The sequence below is a fragment of the Cupressus sempervirens genome, chromosome 9, assembly GCF_028749045.1.
Source record: "Cupressus sempervirens isolate cs-2001-9-10 chromosome 9, ASM2874904v1, whole genome shotgun sequence".
NCBI classification, from domain to species: Eukaryota; Viridiplantae; Streptophyta; class Pinopsida; order Cupressales; family Cupressaceae; genus Cupressus; species Cupressus sempervirens.
The window spans coordinates 426012875-426029633 of record NC_143126.1 but is presented as its reverse complement, the minus strand read 5'-3'; positions in this window follow the sequence as shown (position 1 = coordinate 426029633).

Below are 16759 nucleotides of genomic sequence, written 5' to 3'. Positions count from 1 at the left end.
CCATCTATGCAATTAGATTTTCTGCAATTCAAGAAAGAAGATGTGAAGCAAATCAAAAGATAAATTTAGAGGCCATAGTTGGAAGATTGAATGCATTTGAGCTAGATAACTATGATAACTATGTTCCAGCTACCAAGAATATTGAATCAACATTTGAAGCCATCCTTTCACTAAAGGAGAAAGGCAAGAAGATAAAGGATTCTTAGTCAGAGAGTGAAAAAGAATTAGAACAGAGTTCTGACAGTGATCTTGAGGTGGTTGAAGCTCTACTTGCAAGGAAATATTCTAGAGGAAAAGGGAAATACAAAGGTAAGGTTCCTCTAATCTATTTCTCATGTGAGGAAATTGAACATATTGCTGCTAGGTGCCCAAACAAGCATAATAAGGATGAGAAGAAAGGTCACAAGTACAATGGCAAGAAAGACTTCAAATCATTCAAGGACAAAGGCAAGAAAACATGTTTCATGGCTAAGAATTCTAATGATTCTAATGATGAAGAAGATGAAATTGTGTACATTGCTATGAAAGATGAGTCTAACAATGATGAGGAAATGGCACTTATCTATCATGTGAGAAAAAGTGATAAATGCATTATAGATAGTGTTTGCTCTCATCATATGACTAGTGATAAAATTAAGTTTGAACATTTTGAAGACTATGATGGTGGTAGTGTGAGATTTGGTAATAATGAACCTTGTTGTATAAAAGGAAGAGGAAGAATCTCACTAACCAAAGAGCTTGTATGTGATAATGCATATTGGGTAGAAGGACTAAAACATAATCTATTGAGAGTGGCATAACTACTCAATAATGGATTCAAAGTGGAATTCATGCATGGAAAATTAAGATTGTTGGATGACAAAGGAAATCTAATTGGATCAGGCACACAAACAAAAGGTAACTTGTTCTATCTTAAACTTGGTGAATGTTCATGTTTTATTGCTCAAGTTGAAGAAAGTTGGTTATGGCATAGGAGGTTGTGTCATGTGAACTTTGATAACTTGGTGAAAATAAGTAAATTCAGGAAAGTAAGAGGCATTCCTAATATAAAGAAACCTAAGGTTGGTTTATGTAAGAATTGTCAAATTGGTGAGATGGGAAAGACTTGCTTCAAAAGTAAGAACTATCAGTCTGAAGAAGTTCTATAAATTATGTGTATTGATTTGTTTGGACCTATTGAAATTGAAAGCTATACTGGTGAAAAGTTTTTCATTCTTTTTGTTGATGATTACTCAAGAACGATGATTGTCATGTACCTAAGAGAGAAATCTGAAGCATTTGAGAAGTTCAAATGGTATTTGGCCAGAGTAGAGAAGGAAATAGGGAAAAGATTGAAATGCTTGAGGTTAGATATAGGTGGTGAATTCATTTCACATGAGTTCAACAACTTTTTCATTGAAAGAGGGATCAAAAGATAGGTATCAACCCATGGAACTCCTGAGAAAAAATGGAATAGCTGAAAGGAGGAACAAATCTATCATGGACTATGCAAGAACTTTAATGATTGAAAAGAACATTGGTATCAAATACTGGAAGGAAGCTATAAGCACTACAATTCATACCTTGAACTGAGTACAGCTGAAAAAGGATTCATTCAAAACCCTTTATGAGTTATGGTATGGCTATAAACCTAATGTAAGCTATCTAAAGGTATTTGAAAGAAAATGTTACATTTTGAAAGAATCTAGAAAAGGTAAATTTGATGTGAAAACTGATGAAGGAATATTTTTGGGTTATTTTTGCAAAAGTAAAGCATATAGATGTTTGAATTTGTCTACTCACAATGTCATAGAAAGTGCATATGTGAAAGTTGATGAGTTTGCAAAAAGAACTGAAGAAGAAAGAAAAAGGGAACTAGAAGATTACATGATATTTGTTTTCATTGAACCTGATATGGTGCCAAATACACTTGTAAATCAAGAATATTCTACTCTCGAGTCCTTAGTAACTAAGTCACGGGAAGCTCAAACTGAGCTACAGGAACCCAAGTCACATTCAGATGCTACCGAGCCAATGTCTATCAATGTTGAAGGACTCGATCAGTAGATAGAATAGCCAGAACCTAAAGCTAAAGTGCAAGAGGATGAAAATGCAAAGCATTCAAAAGGCAAGGAACCTATATTAGCTAAGTATGTCAGGACACATCATACACCAGATTAGATCATTGGAGACAAATCTTAAGGAACTATGACAAGAAGTAAGCTGAAAGGTACTTGTTTACTTGCTAATTTTGAACCTAGAAATGTCAAAGATTCATTTAAAAATTAAAGTTAGATTGAGGCGATGAATGAAGAAATAGAGCAGATAGAGAAACATAAAACATGGACTCTTGTACCTAGGCCTAAAGACAAAAATGTGATTGGAACTAAGTGGGTATTCAGAAATAAGTTGAATGAAGATGGTAAGGTGCCAAGGAACAAAGCTAGACTGGTATGCAAAGGATACTGTCAAGAAGAAGGAATAAACTATGGAGAAACTTTTTCTCCTATTGCAAGATTGGAAGGTGTCAGGACCTTACTTGCATATGTTGCATACAAAGGATTTAAGGTTTATCAGATGGATGTTAAGTCAACATTTCTTAATGGCATACTAGATAAGGAGGTTTATAATGAGCAGCCTGAAAGTTTTGTTGATCTAGACAAGGACATGGTCTTCAAATTACACAAAGCATTGTATGATCTGAAATAAGCCCCTAGAGCATGGTATGGAAGATTGCATAACTACCTTATTCAGATTGGTTTTCAAATAACTAATGATAATAGTAGCTTGTATATCAAAGAAGGACTAGATAATAGCATTTTTTTGGCATAAATATCCGTGGACGATACTTTTTTCACAAGAAATGATAATCTTTGCAAAGTATTTTCAGAACAAATGAACAAGGAATTTGAGATGTCAATGTTTAGTAAGATCAAATTCTTTTTTGTTCTTCAAATTCAAAAAAGTAAGAATCGCATCTATATCACTCAATCTAAATATATCAAGGAGATACTAAAAAAGTTAGGTATGGAAGACTGCAAACCAGTTGGGCCTCCTATGTGTACTAGATTGAAACTTACCAAGGATGATGAATCAAGGAAGGTAGATTAGATATTGTATAGATCTATGATTAGAAAGTTGTAGTATGTAGTGCATACAAGGCCAACTATTGCCCTTGTAGTTAGTATTGTAGCAAGATTTTCAGCAAAATCAAGAGAAAATCACATGATTGCAATCAAAAGGATCATGAGATACTTGAAAAGAAATGAAGATTATGGATTATGGTACAAATTAGGAGGTAATCTAGATTTAAAAGTGTTTACTGATGTAGATTGGGTAGGAAAAGTTGATGATAGAAAAAGTACAAGTGGAGGAGCTTTCTTTTTTGGAAAGAGGTTAGTTTCTCGGACAAGTAAAAAGCAAAATTGTACATCCCAATCCACAGCTGAAGCAAAGTATGTTGCAGCAACAATAAACTATTTTAAATTTGTTTGGTTCAAACAATTATTGGAAGGTATGAAGGAGGAAATAAAAGAACCTATTGTTATGTTTTGTGAAAATACAAGAGCAATTAACATATCCAAAAATCCAGTAATGCATTCAAAAACCAAGTACATTGCAATAAAGTATCACTTTGTCAGAGAATTAGTGCAGGATAAGGAGATCCAATTGGAATATGTCCATACAAAAGAACAAATTGTTGACATATTCACAAAGCCTTTCCCTAAGGATTAATTTTTGTATCTAAGAGGTAAGTTAGGGGTCAGGGCAAAAGCACAAACCCATGTCACCTTTTATAAAGGAGATGTGATATCAGAATTTAAAGTCTTCAACTTTAACGACATAAAAGTGGCATTTGTACTTAGAATTTGAAGATAATGTAAACTAATGAAAAGTGTAAAATTGGATGAAGTTTATGTCTATAATTTTTTTTTAAAAAATTGAGTGAAAATTTTATTTATTTTTAAATTTTTAAAGTGTATTTTTTAATTTTTTAAAAATACTAAAAATATAGATTTTTTTTCCCATCAAACAAATATATGCAAATGTTCATATTTTGGTTTGATTTTGGAATATGTTAGAGTTGACATCTATACCTAGTGCACTGAAAAAGAAAAATTGAAATTTGGCTAATATTTTTGAATATATAACTGGTCAAAGTCAAAGTTATTAGAAATTGACAATTTTCTTCTCCCGTCAAACTTTTTCCATCAAATCTACATATTTTTTAAAACAAATTACATATTCTTGAAGATGACTCTCTCCTCTAGTGAAACATTAAAAAATAATAATTGTTTAACATGATTTGTTATTTTTTTCTTATTTTTGAATAGACATCTTCCTGAATCGTAAGATACCTACTTGTAATATTTTCAAATTATAACATATTATTCATAGTCAAAATTTTTAAAAAATTATATGATCATAATCGTAACTCTGAGAACTACAAAAGTATATTTTTAGTTTTAAAAAAAACTTCAATTTAGTAGGTCAAATTGGCCTTCAAAGTGATATGTTTATGGAAATTATATTTTTTTCTTGTTTGGCTCCCACATAGGATGCCACACAGACTGTTTCGACCGAACTTGTTTCGGCTAGAATTGTTTCAACCGAAATGCTTCCAACCGAAACCTCTGTCGGCTGATTGGACCACCAGTGGTTAATGTCACTGTTTGATATAAAGTAAAGTTTTTTTTTCTTTTTAAAAAAATTAAATATACAAACAACGAAAATTGGAAAAGGACTTTCAAAAGACAATTAATTTTGAAGCAATTTTCAACAACTATTCTGTAGATTTAATCAATATTGCAAAGGATCAAATATTTTGAAGGTGCTTTTTTTCTCATCTACTTATTTTTATTTTTATTTTTATGTATTCTATATCAAACCATTAGCTAATATTTAGCGAAATCTAAATTTATTTATTTTTGTTTCTATAGATTGAAGTATTCAATGGGTAGTAAAAGGAAAAGATCAAGGAAATATGATAGAATAAGAGATGACAAAATGAAAGGCCATACAAAACATATTAAAAACCAACCTACAAAAATTCCTGAACAGGATGAGATTCATGAAGAAAATGAAAGTAATGAAGAGGAAGAAATTGGCAGTTCTATTAATAGAGACAAATTAGAAAGCATAAAAAATTTGATGGATTTGGATGAAGAACTACTTTTAAACCAAATTCCATCTAAAGATATGATTAATGATAACACTATTAGAAAGCATTGTCAGAAAATGTGGGATGAATATTTCAAGGATAAAAGTATATTTGGATAGGCACAATTATTTGTGAAGTTATTCAGGAGAAAAGATATGAGACCTGTTTTGGAGTTGTTGGGTGTTGATAGTAGGAAAAGCCATGTGGATAATATTAATAAAATAATAGTTGAAAACTTGCAAAATTCTTATAACAAAATTCACAACACAACTTGAGGAGGTGATTTGAGTAATGCACACAGAGCATTGATGACTACTATATCTTGTAGAAAATTGACACATAGAAAATAGGTACATGCAATTTCTGATGTACTACATATACCGAGAAGAACTGTCTAGAGATACATCAGGAGGAGATCAATTGATCTAATCCTTAAAATTGTCAAATGATTCCTGGTATTAGAAGTTTACATCAAGTGATGACTATAGGAAACCATAAACCTCTAGTAATTAAAGTAAGAGGGAAAACGTGTTTTTGTGATGAGTGCATTAAGGACAATCTAGTGAGTGCATGTGAAAATATTGTGAATGGATATGTTTCACATTAATATTTGAAGGAGATAGTTAGAAAGTCTCCTTTTGAAGATGCTGATATTGACATTGACATTCATGATCGTGTATATTCAACTGATTATGAGTACATTTCTGATTTAGTTATGGCAGGTTTGTGTGCATGTATACATATATATAAATTAATATACATGTATATTTTTTTTTAAATTAATTTATATTTATCTATATTTTTATATACATGCAAGAGATATTTTTGCAGTTCAAGCCTTACCAAATAATGCGAAAAATGTGGACTATTATCTTTTAAGATGCACAAAAGAAAAACACAAATTGCTAGAAGGAACTATAGATGTTGATCAATAGTCATATCCAATTGGATCAGTTGTTATTGAAGGAACGTATTATCAACAAACAAGGGTAATTGATAGTGGTATTGAATTTATTGAATACAAGCTTGGAGGAAAGGTTTTACACTATAGTAACCATGTTATAGTAACCAAATTACAATTTGAACCAATACAAAGAAGAGGACGTCATGGAAATCAAAAGTGAAAATTTCCTATTGAAGAACATGAAAAACTTCTAGAGATAATAAAAAGTAGAGAGGATCCTAACAATACATTGTTTGTGGAGCTCTAGTTTACCTATGTTCTTATTGTGGAGCTCTAGTTGAGCTATGCCTGTATAGCTCTTATACTTTCATATTCAATATTGACAGGATATTTATCTTATAAATTTTTGTACATTGGATCATTTATCTTGGATATGCAAAATTAGAGATGTATTGTTATTTTTATTTAAATTCAACATGGATATCTCATTTAAGACCACCTCTTAGGACCTCCCCTTAAGACTACCTATTAGAACATCCCCTTAGTACCACCTTTTACCTAACCTCTCCTTAAGACAACCCCTTTAGTATTTGTGTGTATTTATATGTACATTGTTTATGTTTTCTTACATATGATTGTTAATGTTGTTATGTATTTATGTACATATAATCTTTATATGTTCTTATATGATACATTCTTTATGTTTGTATATAATTTTTATGTTCTTGCATGTATTAACTTTTACTAATTAAATATTGTAACATGTATTCTTTAGGTCATACTCTTTATATGTTCTTACATGTATATGTCGTATGAACTATGTTAGATATTACATACATTATATTTTATTAATTAAATGTTGTTAATTATAGTTAATTAAGAATGTATGTCATTAAATATAGTTAATTATAGTTAGATTAAATATAGTTAATTAAGACATGTCATTAAATAGAGTTAATTATTAAGACATTAAATATAATTAGATTAAATATAGTTAATTATAGTTAATTAAGGCATGCCATTAAATATAGTTAATACATGCGACATTAAATATAGTTAGATTAAATATAGTTAATTATATAGTTAATTAAGACATGTCATTAAATATAGTTAATTATACTTAGATTTAATATATAGAACTTAATTATACTTAGATTAAGACATCTCATTAAGTATAGTAAATTAAACTTAAATTAAGGCATTAAAAACAGTAACATGTATGTATAAACATGAATATTGAAAACATATACATATGTATATTAACTTTTATTAATTAAATGTTGTAGTTCATGCATTCTTTCTAGGTGATCATAGTCTTTATATGTTCTTATGTACATGTATATGTTATATTCTTATGTACATGGACCATTAAAATTATATAGTTAATTACACTTAGATTAAGGCATTTAGATGAATAACTATACATATACATGTAAACTTGAATATTGAAAACATGAATATAAGGCATTAAGATGAATAATATATAGAAACATGTGCATAACACATACATAAGTTACATAAAAGATTAAGACATCAAAACATCAATAACATACATGTACATATATCTGGAGAATATAATGTACCCATATCAAATGTATAAAAATAGATCATGTATCAAATGTCTGGAAATAACATATATAAAACATCAAAATCTCCATATAAACATGTATCTGGAAATAACATATAAAACATCAAAGTCTCCATATAAACCATGTATCTAAAAATAACATATAAAACATCAAAGTGTTTGGATATAAAATGTATGTATATGGAAATAACATATAAAACATCAAAGTGTCCATATAAATATATATCTAGACATAACATGTGTGTAATAAAATAAAAGGCCACATATGATAATCAGCTACATCCCCCCTCCTGATCTTGGGCCTTGTCCCCAAAAGGGTCTATCAACTGCATCTGAAACCTGTGTCAAATGATAACTTGGACCATTTAATTATGTGTATAGATAAATTATATCAATATCTACATGTATATAAATCATATATATATATATATATATATATATATATATATATATATATATATATATATATATATATATATATATATATATTGTAACATACCTGGGACTCACATGTGTAGGATCTGTCGGTGTCTGCAGATCAAAAAAACGTAACATACTATGACTCAAACCCTATAAAACATACACAAACACACAAATATACATAAATTTAAATATATAGACATATTATTTAATATAATAAAAATAAATCTAAACATATAGAGATATTTACCATAGCATTATGTAATGCTCTGTTGATCTTACTGATATCTGAATCATGTAATGAAAAAATAGTATTAGCGTCCAAGTCAATAGTGCGGCTCTGATATGAAAGCATGAAGGTAAATAGACCAGGCTATCTAGCACTAAGATCCTAAGTAGGGGGGTGTTGTAGGGTCCTGAGTAGCTGGGGTTGGTGTTTTAGCCTGGGCCTGTGTAGCAGCAAGAGCAGTGGAAGGTGCAGGAATGTCCTCTTGCCTCTGTGAATCCTCTAGGATTGATGTACGTGATAGAATATGACTAATCTAAGAGCTCATGTCATGAAGTGGAATCCCTAAGAGTGTAGATGATGCTCGATATGCATCTAAAAGATGAAATGCTAAATATGATGACAAACGATGCAATGCATCCACCTCTAAGACTGTAGAAATGTCTACATGAGAAGGTATGTTTGCAACTCCATAATCATCATCAACAGGTGCGCTAGATGATGCAGCTGTGGGAGCAGTACCTTGAGACCATAGCATATATCTACCACATCGATTAGAAGAAATCTCGTGTAACTATGTGGTGACGGTGGCGATGCTCAAAAAAATCTGTGTCCTAATTGTGCCATTAGGAACACTCTCACCTGCAACAGCCATCTGTGGACCTCTTGACATAACCAAAAGGTTTGGACCCACCATTTCCTATTTGTTAATCGGTATAGGAGTGTTCATGGGTCTAAATTTGTCAAAAAGTCTCCCCTGACCCTGCCCTAGATAATCTATATAGCCAACATCATAGTGTAAATGAAATTTTGCAAACAATTGTTTGCAGAAATATAGAGGGAACTCATCCTTCTATGGCCATCTATGATGAGTGGCCAACCAACAAGGATACATCAATGGTGTAATGAGTGGATTAGTACACTTCATCACAGAGTAGCCTTTGACTCTGCGACGATCTGTATAAGCTAGAAACATGGATTTCACCATGTCGGTGGAAACCTCAGTGTCAATTTGTGTGTACTTCACAGTGCCAGTGACACTATGAGATAGAGAAGAATAAAATGTCTCAATGCTCATATCATCAAAAGAGTTGAATGATTCAATGGTCTGAATCATACAAAATAACTCCTCTCGCATCGTTGTGACCTTCTCCCTATTAGGGAGGGTGGTAGAAGAGGAAAGTGAGCTATCCAAAACTTGCATAGCACAAGATAATCTCACAACTATATCTCTAAATAATTGTTATCTATCATGAGTGGAGGAGGTCGATCTACGTGCTATACCAGACTCAACACTCTGACCCCCACCATAGACATTGGCATCCCCTGAGGATGTAGGAGCATGATCCCTAGAATGGGATGCCATAATATATATATGAAAATAAATACAAGGATATGAATGTGAGGCTACAAGAGTTATAAATATCTAGAGATCTACACATGCATATATATACAAATATAAACAAACAAGTGTATTTAAAATAAAATAATTAAAAGTTAAATTTAATTTGAAACACACGTACATATAAATACACAACATTAAATGTATGGTACTAAATTCAATCATGTAACATGTATGTATTTTAAAACAAATTATCTTAGAGACCATATCTAATGTACATTGTAACATGCTCATACAAATGTGAAAAATAAATATTCGTACATGTACATGTGTATATGCGATAAAAATAAAATAAAATTTCTTGATTAAATGATAACTAAGTGTACAAATGTATACATGCAATAAAAAAATATAATTCTTGACTAAATTCTAGATTTTGATGTAAATGCTTTGATGATTATGGGGAGTGTAGATGAGAGTTAGGACATAGGGATAGAAAAATTTGTTACTAGATAAGTAAATGAGTTTAGTTAGCAAATGTTAGTTTACAGTTTAGAACTCATCACTTAATTTAGTAGTTTGAATTAGAGTTAAGAATGTTTTTGATTAGATAAACAGGTTTTACAGGGAACCTAAAACCTAATAGTTAAAACATAAAAGGCTGATAATAAACGTGAAAGCCTAGCCAAAAAAGTATAAGTTCAAAGCTTTATAATAAGCATAAAGCCCAGCCAAAAACTAGAGTTCTGAGAAAAGACCAGGAAAAAAGACAGGCAAAGCCATGGCCTAAAGCCAGAACAAAAAGCCAAAAGACAACAAGAAACAAAAGAACAGGCGAGAGTTATTCCTCATTCTTTCGCTCCAGCTCTTGCATAACCTGAGCAACCTCAAAGGCCAGTCGATTCTCCTCTGCTTCCAGCTGTTGTACCCTTTGTTTCCCCTGGTCCTGATCAGGAATGGAGTTTTCCTTTGTAGATTCATCCTCTGTTTTAGCTTCAACCCTGTCTTTTCCTTCCTCATCTTCTTGCATTTCTCTGTCTTTGATCTAGCCCATAAGAGAGATGATGTTGTTGTTAATGGAGCTTAACAAAGAGAACATATGATTCGCAAGGTTGTGGTTGTAGTTAAGAATGTTAATAAAGTAAATGGGATATAGTTTTATTAAGGTTGATAGTAAGGTCAGTCTATTATGTTCTAGTAAACATATGAATACATATTAGAACCTATAATAGACGTAATGACCTAGTAGGAGTCCCTGGCTCCCCTTAACATATATATGGATAAAAATACCTAGAAATGTATCATAAGAGGTCGTTATGTGTCATCGGGTAATGTAAGAATCATCATTACCTAGTAAGACCTATTATATCCTAATAATACATATTAAGACTTATTAGAACCTATAAAAAATAGTATGAACTATTACGACTCCTATGTCCCCTTAAGACACACATGTATGGATAACGTATCGAAAAACATAACATAAGTGATCTTAATGTGTTGTTTGGTAATGTAAGACTCATTATTACCTGACAATACCTATTATGTGCTAGTAAACATATGAATACCTATTAGAACCTATAATAGACATAATGACCTAGTAGGAGTCCCTAGGTCCCCTTAACATATATATGGATACAAATACGTAGATATGTATCATGAGGTCACTATGTGTCATTTGGTAATGTAAGAATCATCATTACCTAGTAAGACCTATTATATCCCAATAATACATATTAAGACTTATTAGAACCTATAAAAAATAGTATGACCTATTACGACTCCTATGTCCCCTTAAGACATAGATGCATGGATAACGTACCTAAAAACATATCATTTAACTAATCTTAATGTGTTCTTTGGTAATGTAAGACTCATTATTACCTAACAATAACTAGTTGTTAAAATGAACATCATGAATATCAAAGTGTGGTTCATTCGGTTAGTAAAGTGCCTATGTTATGGTTAGAATGTGGTATAGGTTATGATTGTAGTTAATATAGGGTTATGTTAGAAGGTGTATTTAATGTCAAAATTAATTTCACTATAAGAGATTATTCTTTCACCTAGATCCATTAGGTTATGTTAGAAACTAAATAATGTGCCCTAAAGTTTTGCTACATTTTTTACTAATGTTTTTCTACATTTTTACTTCATGTTTTTCTTTTTTTTTTAAACTATTTTTTTTGATATTTTTACCTAATGTTTTTCTATATTTTTACCTTATTTTTTTCTACACTTCTAACTAATGTTTTTCTATGTTTTTATCTCATGTTTAACTACATTTTTGCTAACAAATTAATTTAAATACCATTCTAAAACAATCTAAAATATATTAGAAAATAAACAATTTTAAATATTTCACTCACAAAATAGGTAAAAAAGAACTACTTTAAGTACAATTAACATTTATTAATCAAAAAGCACATTAAAAAATAAAAATAAAAGTAGGTAGGAAAAAGCCACTAACTAGTTACAGTCGAAACACTTGACTTGATCTCTGAGAACCTAGGAACTGCAATAGTTAAAATGATAGCTGCAAGAGGTTTACAATAGTTTTATTATGTCATAGGGTTTCGGCCGAAATGATTTCAGCCGAAATGGTTTTGGCCAGAATGATTCTGACCGAAATGGTTTTGGCCAGAACGGTACCAACCATGTAGGCATAGGAACTCGCCATGTATGTTCGACTGAAACTGTTCTGGCTGAAACCCCTAATGGTATCACAAAGGTGACATAGGTTTGTGCTTCCACTCGTCATGCCCTTATCTGAAGCCAACTAAAATGAAGTTTTAATGATGCATCAATAAGTATCAAGTTGAAGATCTTTCAGTTGATGTAGAATAATCATGGAAATATTGCATATGAATTATTACATAAGGTACATTGTTATTCATTTGGTTTGTGTTGTCTTTGGCATGTGTTTTCAAAGAGGGAGAGTATACTATCATATCTTTCTGAAATTTGAATTCATTTGTGAAGAGTTTGATGATTCTAAGAAGCTATGTAATTCCTTCATAGAGGGAGATTACTATATTTGAGAAGTTTGAGGAATGAAATGTAAGAGGGAGAAACATTCTATCTAGAAAAGACTTGTTTTCAAATTTCATTATGCTATGACATGTTGTGTTACCATCAATGCCAAAGAGGGAGATTATTGGATACAATTATTCAATTGTGTGTTGGCTTTGATGTTACACAAATGTCATATCAGTTATTAGTCAGATTCTACCAAGCTCAGTTGGTTAGAAAGGAAAAAGATAGAGTCTACCGAGCTCAGAAGGTTAGCAAAGTAAATTACAAAGTCTACCGAGTGTTTCTAGTAGTTACACTATGAAGAAAGTTTCTACCAAGCTCACTTGAGCGCTGAAGGATTTTATGGTAGAAGATAATTTCTACGGAGCTCTCAAGGTCAACAAAGGAAAATCTATTCTTACCGAGTTCACTCGGTCTCCAAAGGATTTTACAAAGTTTGCAGTGTTTACCGAGCTTCACTTGGTTAACACTAGGAATCATTTCTAGAGCAGTGTTTATCGAGTAGGGTTAGACAATAAAGGATTTCATTATTTTGGAAAATAAAGTCTATTTATTTAATGTAATGTTTGTAGCCGATTAATGTATTATTTATTGGTAAATGTGACTTGTAAATGAGCCAACTTGACAATCTATAATGTATAAATGAAAGGTCAAGTTGTGATTTCAAATGTATGAATGGATGTATGGATGAACGAGCATACAAGTGAATTGATTCTATGAAGAGGAAGTGTATTTTTGAAAAAGGATCAGATATCCTTGAGGAGCAGTAGAGTTGTATTTGATTAGTGAGGATCTATTGAAGCAGAGCATAGATCTATATCAGCAAAGTTTAGTTGCATCTCATTTAGGTCACTTATTGTTACTTTCTCACCATTGTAGGAGTAATTCCTAAATCTCTTAACAGAGTTGGTCTAACTGCCATTTTGTAAATCCTCTAACAAGGTGAAAAGTTCAACTAAATTGTTCTAAAGTCCTCTAGCAAGGCCACTCCTAAGAGGGTGATTAAAGATCCTCTAACAAGGTCACACCTAACAGTGTGTTTTGTAACCTTTAATAGGGTTAGCTCCTAATAGGGCTCACTTCAGAAGAGTGAAAATTGGTAGCTATTTCCTTGGTGGTTTTTCCCATATTGGGTTTCCACATTAAATCTGGTGTCTCTTGTGTTCATGTTATTTTCTTTTGCATGCATGGTAATAATTGTGAATGCTTAAAGATCAGTAACAAGTTAATCGATCGAGTTACATCATTTGTCTATGTGGCTACCGAGTGAAAATAGTAATTAAGTCTTCAGACATCAAAGGGATCTGTGGATTTCTTTTTGTAGTAACTGATTCACCCCCCTGCCCCCTTAGTTACTCCATCTATAATTCCAATAGAAATCAACCATGCTAATAGCCTCATTTCAAATAGCAATCCTACCATTACCAGTTTTAGGGGTATAGAAATTGAAAAGTTGTCCAACTGGCAGATTGGGTGGTGAAATTTGTAGAAAAAAATGGGTGCTGATGGATATATCCATACCCACGGCCCTGTCAGGAATCCACATCATAAAGATGTCACTAGAAGCTCTATTACCATCACTATAGGTATATTTAACTCGTGACCAAATATAATTAACCAATCTCGAAAAGACTTGTGCAATCATTTTCACTTCCTACAAAAGAATCATATCATTGTTATGTTCAATGATCTTCTCCTTGATTTTGTACTGCTCCTTGGGGCTATTCAACCCTCTCACATTCGAGGATATGATCTTCATGTTTTATGGCTTTGGGTTTCCTCTAGGGTTTTTTTTTCCCCTTTGCAATAACCTTTTTTGCTTCCTTTTGATGGGTGTTCTTTGTCAAAGGTCTCCCTACCCTTGCAATTGATCCAACATTTGCCCTATGTCCCCCTCTAATACTTTTATTGAGGATTGCCCATTCAACTTTATAACTTTGGAAATCAAGGCTTGGGCCCTTAGAAGTAGTGGAAAAGACTTCTACAATACTGGGAAGAGAGACCACAAGGGTTCCATTTGTAAGTGGTGGGCTAGCCTCAAATTCAAGGGATGGGGTGTAGTAGCTCCCTAACACCTCAACAATTATTTCTTTATCCAACAAACCATCACCGAGGTACAAATTTTCTAGGGTTTGTATGTCAACAATTTCCCCCTCTTCATGAGTAGCAAAATTAATTAGATTAGTCATTTCCTCACCTTGCACAAAAACCTTCTCTTTCACCAAGGTTCTTGGGCTCTCGCCATGCAAGGGGTTCCATTCAACTAAGGCTCCCCCTCACATGTTGTGATGGAACCACTTGATTCTATGTTTTACTGGGTTTTGGGTATAGTAGTCCTTTCAACTATTTTTTAGCTTTAAACCACCTCCACACCTAGGGACGAGACCTTTTTCTTGAGTTTCTCACTCTTCGACAATCCACAAATACATGAACAAAGCTATTACATTTCTGGCAGAAGGGAGCAACATTCTCATAAACCAATGATTATGACTATGTTTCCCATTTAGGATTTAGGTTCGCCATAATTGGTAGGGGTTTGTTCATTCACACAGAGCCTAGCGAAACCCAGTTTGATGTTTGAGCGAGTCATCAAATCCATGTTTGAGCTGCCAATCCATCTAAAAACAGACTTATCCAAGAATTCCAAGGGAAGCCTAAGTAAGCAGATCTAGACTGAGGTGGATCTGTAAAGGTCACTCTCTAGGTTAAAACTTGGTTTCCTTTTCGCCATCATCAAATATTTTTTCCAAAGTTTCACAATCTAGCCATTATCACATCCTTGTCTTTTTCAGCCATGTAATTGAACAAGAAGAGGGTCTCAGTGATCACAAAGATGGAAATAGAGCCCATAAATTTCCACTTGTTCAAGCACCATTTTCTGACCATATCCACTATAAGTCAAAAAGAGACAAACTTTCCTACAAGGCATAGGGTAAACCCCATGAAAATCAAGTCCACCACAAAATAAGGTAGGGAAATCATGGGTCTAATGGATCCCGAGGCGAACATGGGTTTAGCACCAAAATCTATAGGATTCTTTGATCCAACAATAAGCCCCAACCAATTTGACTTTGGGGTTGTCGTTATTGTGGGACCACCCAGGGGCTTGGGGCCCAAACAAGCATAGTCATTAGGAACAACGCCAGGTTCCATCAAAAGAGAAGTGTCCTCCTGAAGAAGGAAGTGACCATTTTGGGATTTTGTAACCAACTCAAAATCTGGGCAAACTGGGGATGATTGCAGTGGGTGGGAGAGATGGAGGAGGCATCCATCCCTCCCAAGACTGAGATGGCATGGAGGCAGGAAGGGGGACAAGGGCAACAAAGTTGTAGAGGTGAAGGCTAAAACTATTCTCCTATATCACATAATATATATTGATATGTTACAATCTAGGCCAACAATGTATTAAGTTATATTAATTTAAGGTTTTAATTTTCCATGAAATAGTTTTCAAATATATATTTGAATTATTAAGTATGAATACTTATATATATATATAAAGTCTCATTACAAATTTACAACCTGTTTATATATTCAATGCGTTTGTCAAGTACCCTAACTTATATTAGTCAATCGATTTGTAGACCTGTGTGTGTTTTTCAAGCTGGTATAATGTGAGTAAGTGATAGAATGATAAAGACATGTGAGTTAATAGATAATATATAGATAGATACATAAACAAGATCAAAGAGAAATAGAGAAAATAGAATATGTATAATGAGAGTTGAATGGTAAAGAGAGGGGTAAGATAAATAGAGACAAGGGGGGAGAAATTAATGTATGTGTGTAGAAGAAAGATATAAAGGAAAGTATGGGGAGGTAGATAGGGAAAGTATGTGTAGTAAAGACACAGTTGAATGGATATATTAAAAAAAGATTTATAAATATGAAGTAAGATGGACAACAAGAGATGTAAATGATGACTTAGAGGCAATTTTAAATTATTGATTTCAAATAGCTAGGCTGTCCATTTTGTATAGAAATAATAGTTAGAAGGATACATAATCGTAATGAAGAATAAAGAGAGAGTGGGGGCGGAAGCAAAGTAACTAAGATGAAAAATATTTTAAAAAGGAGTAGAAAGGTTGATAGAGATATATGCA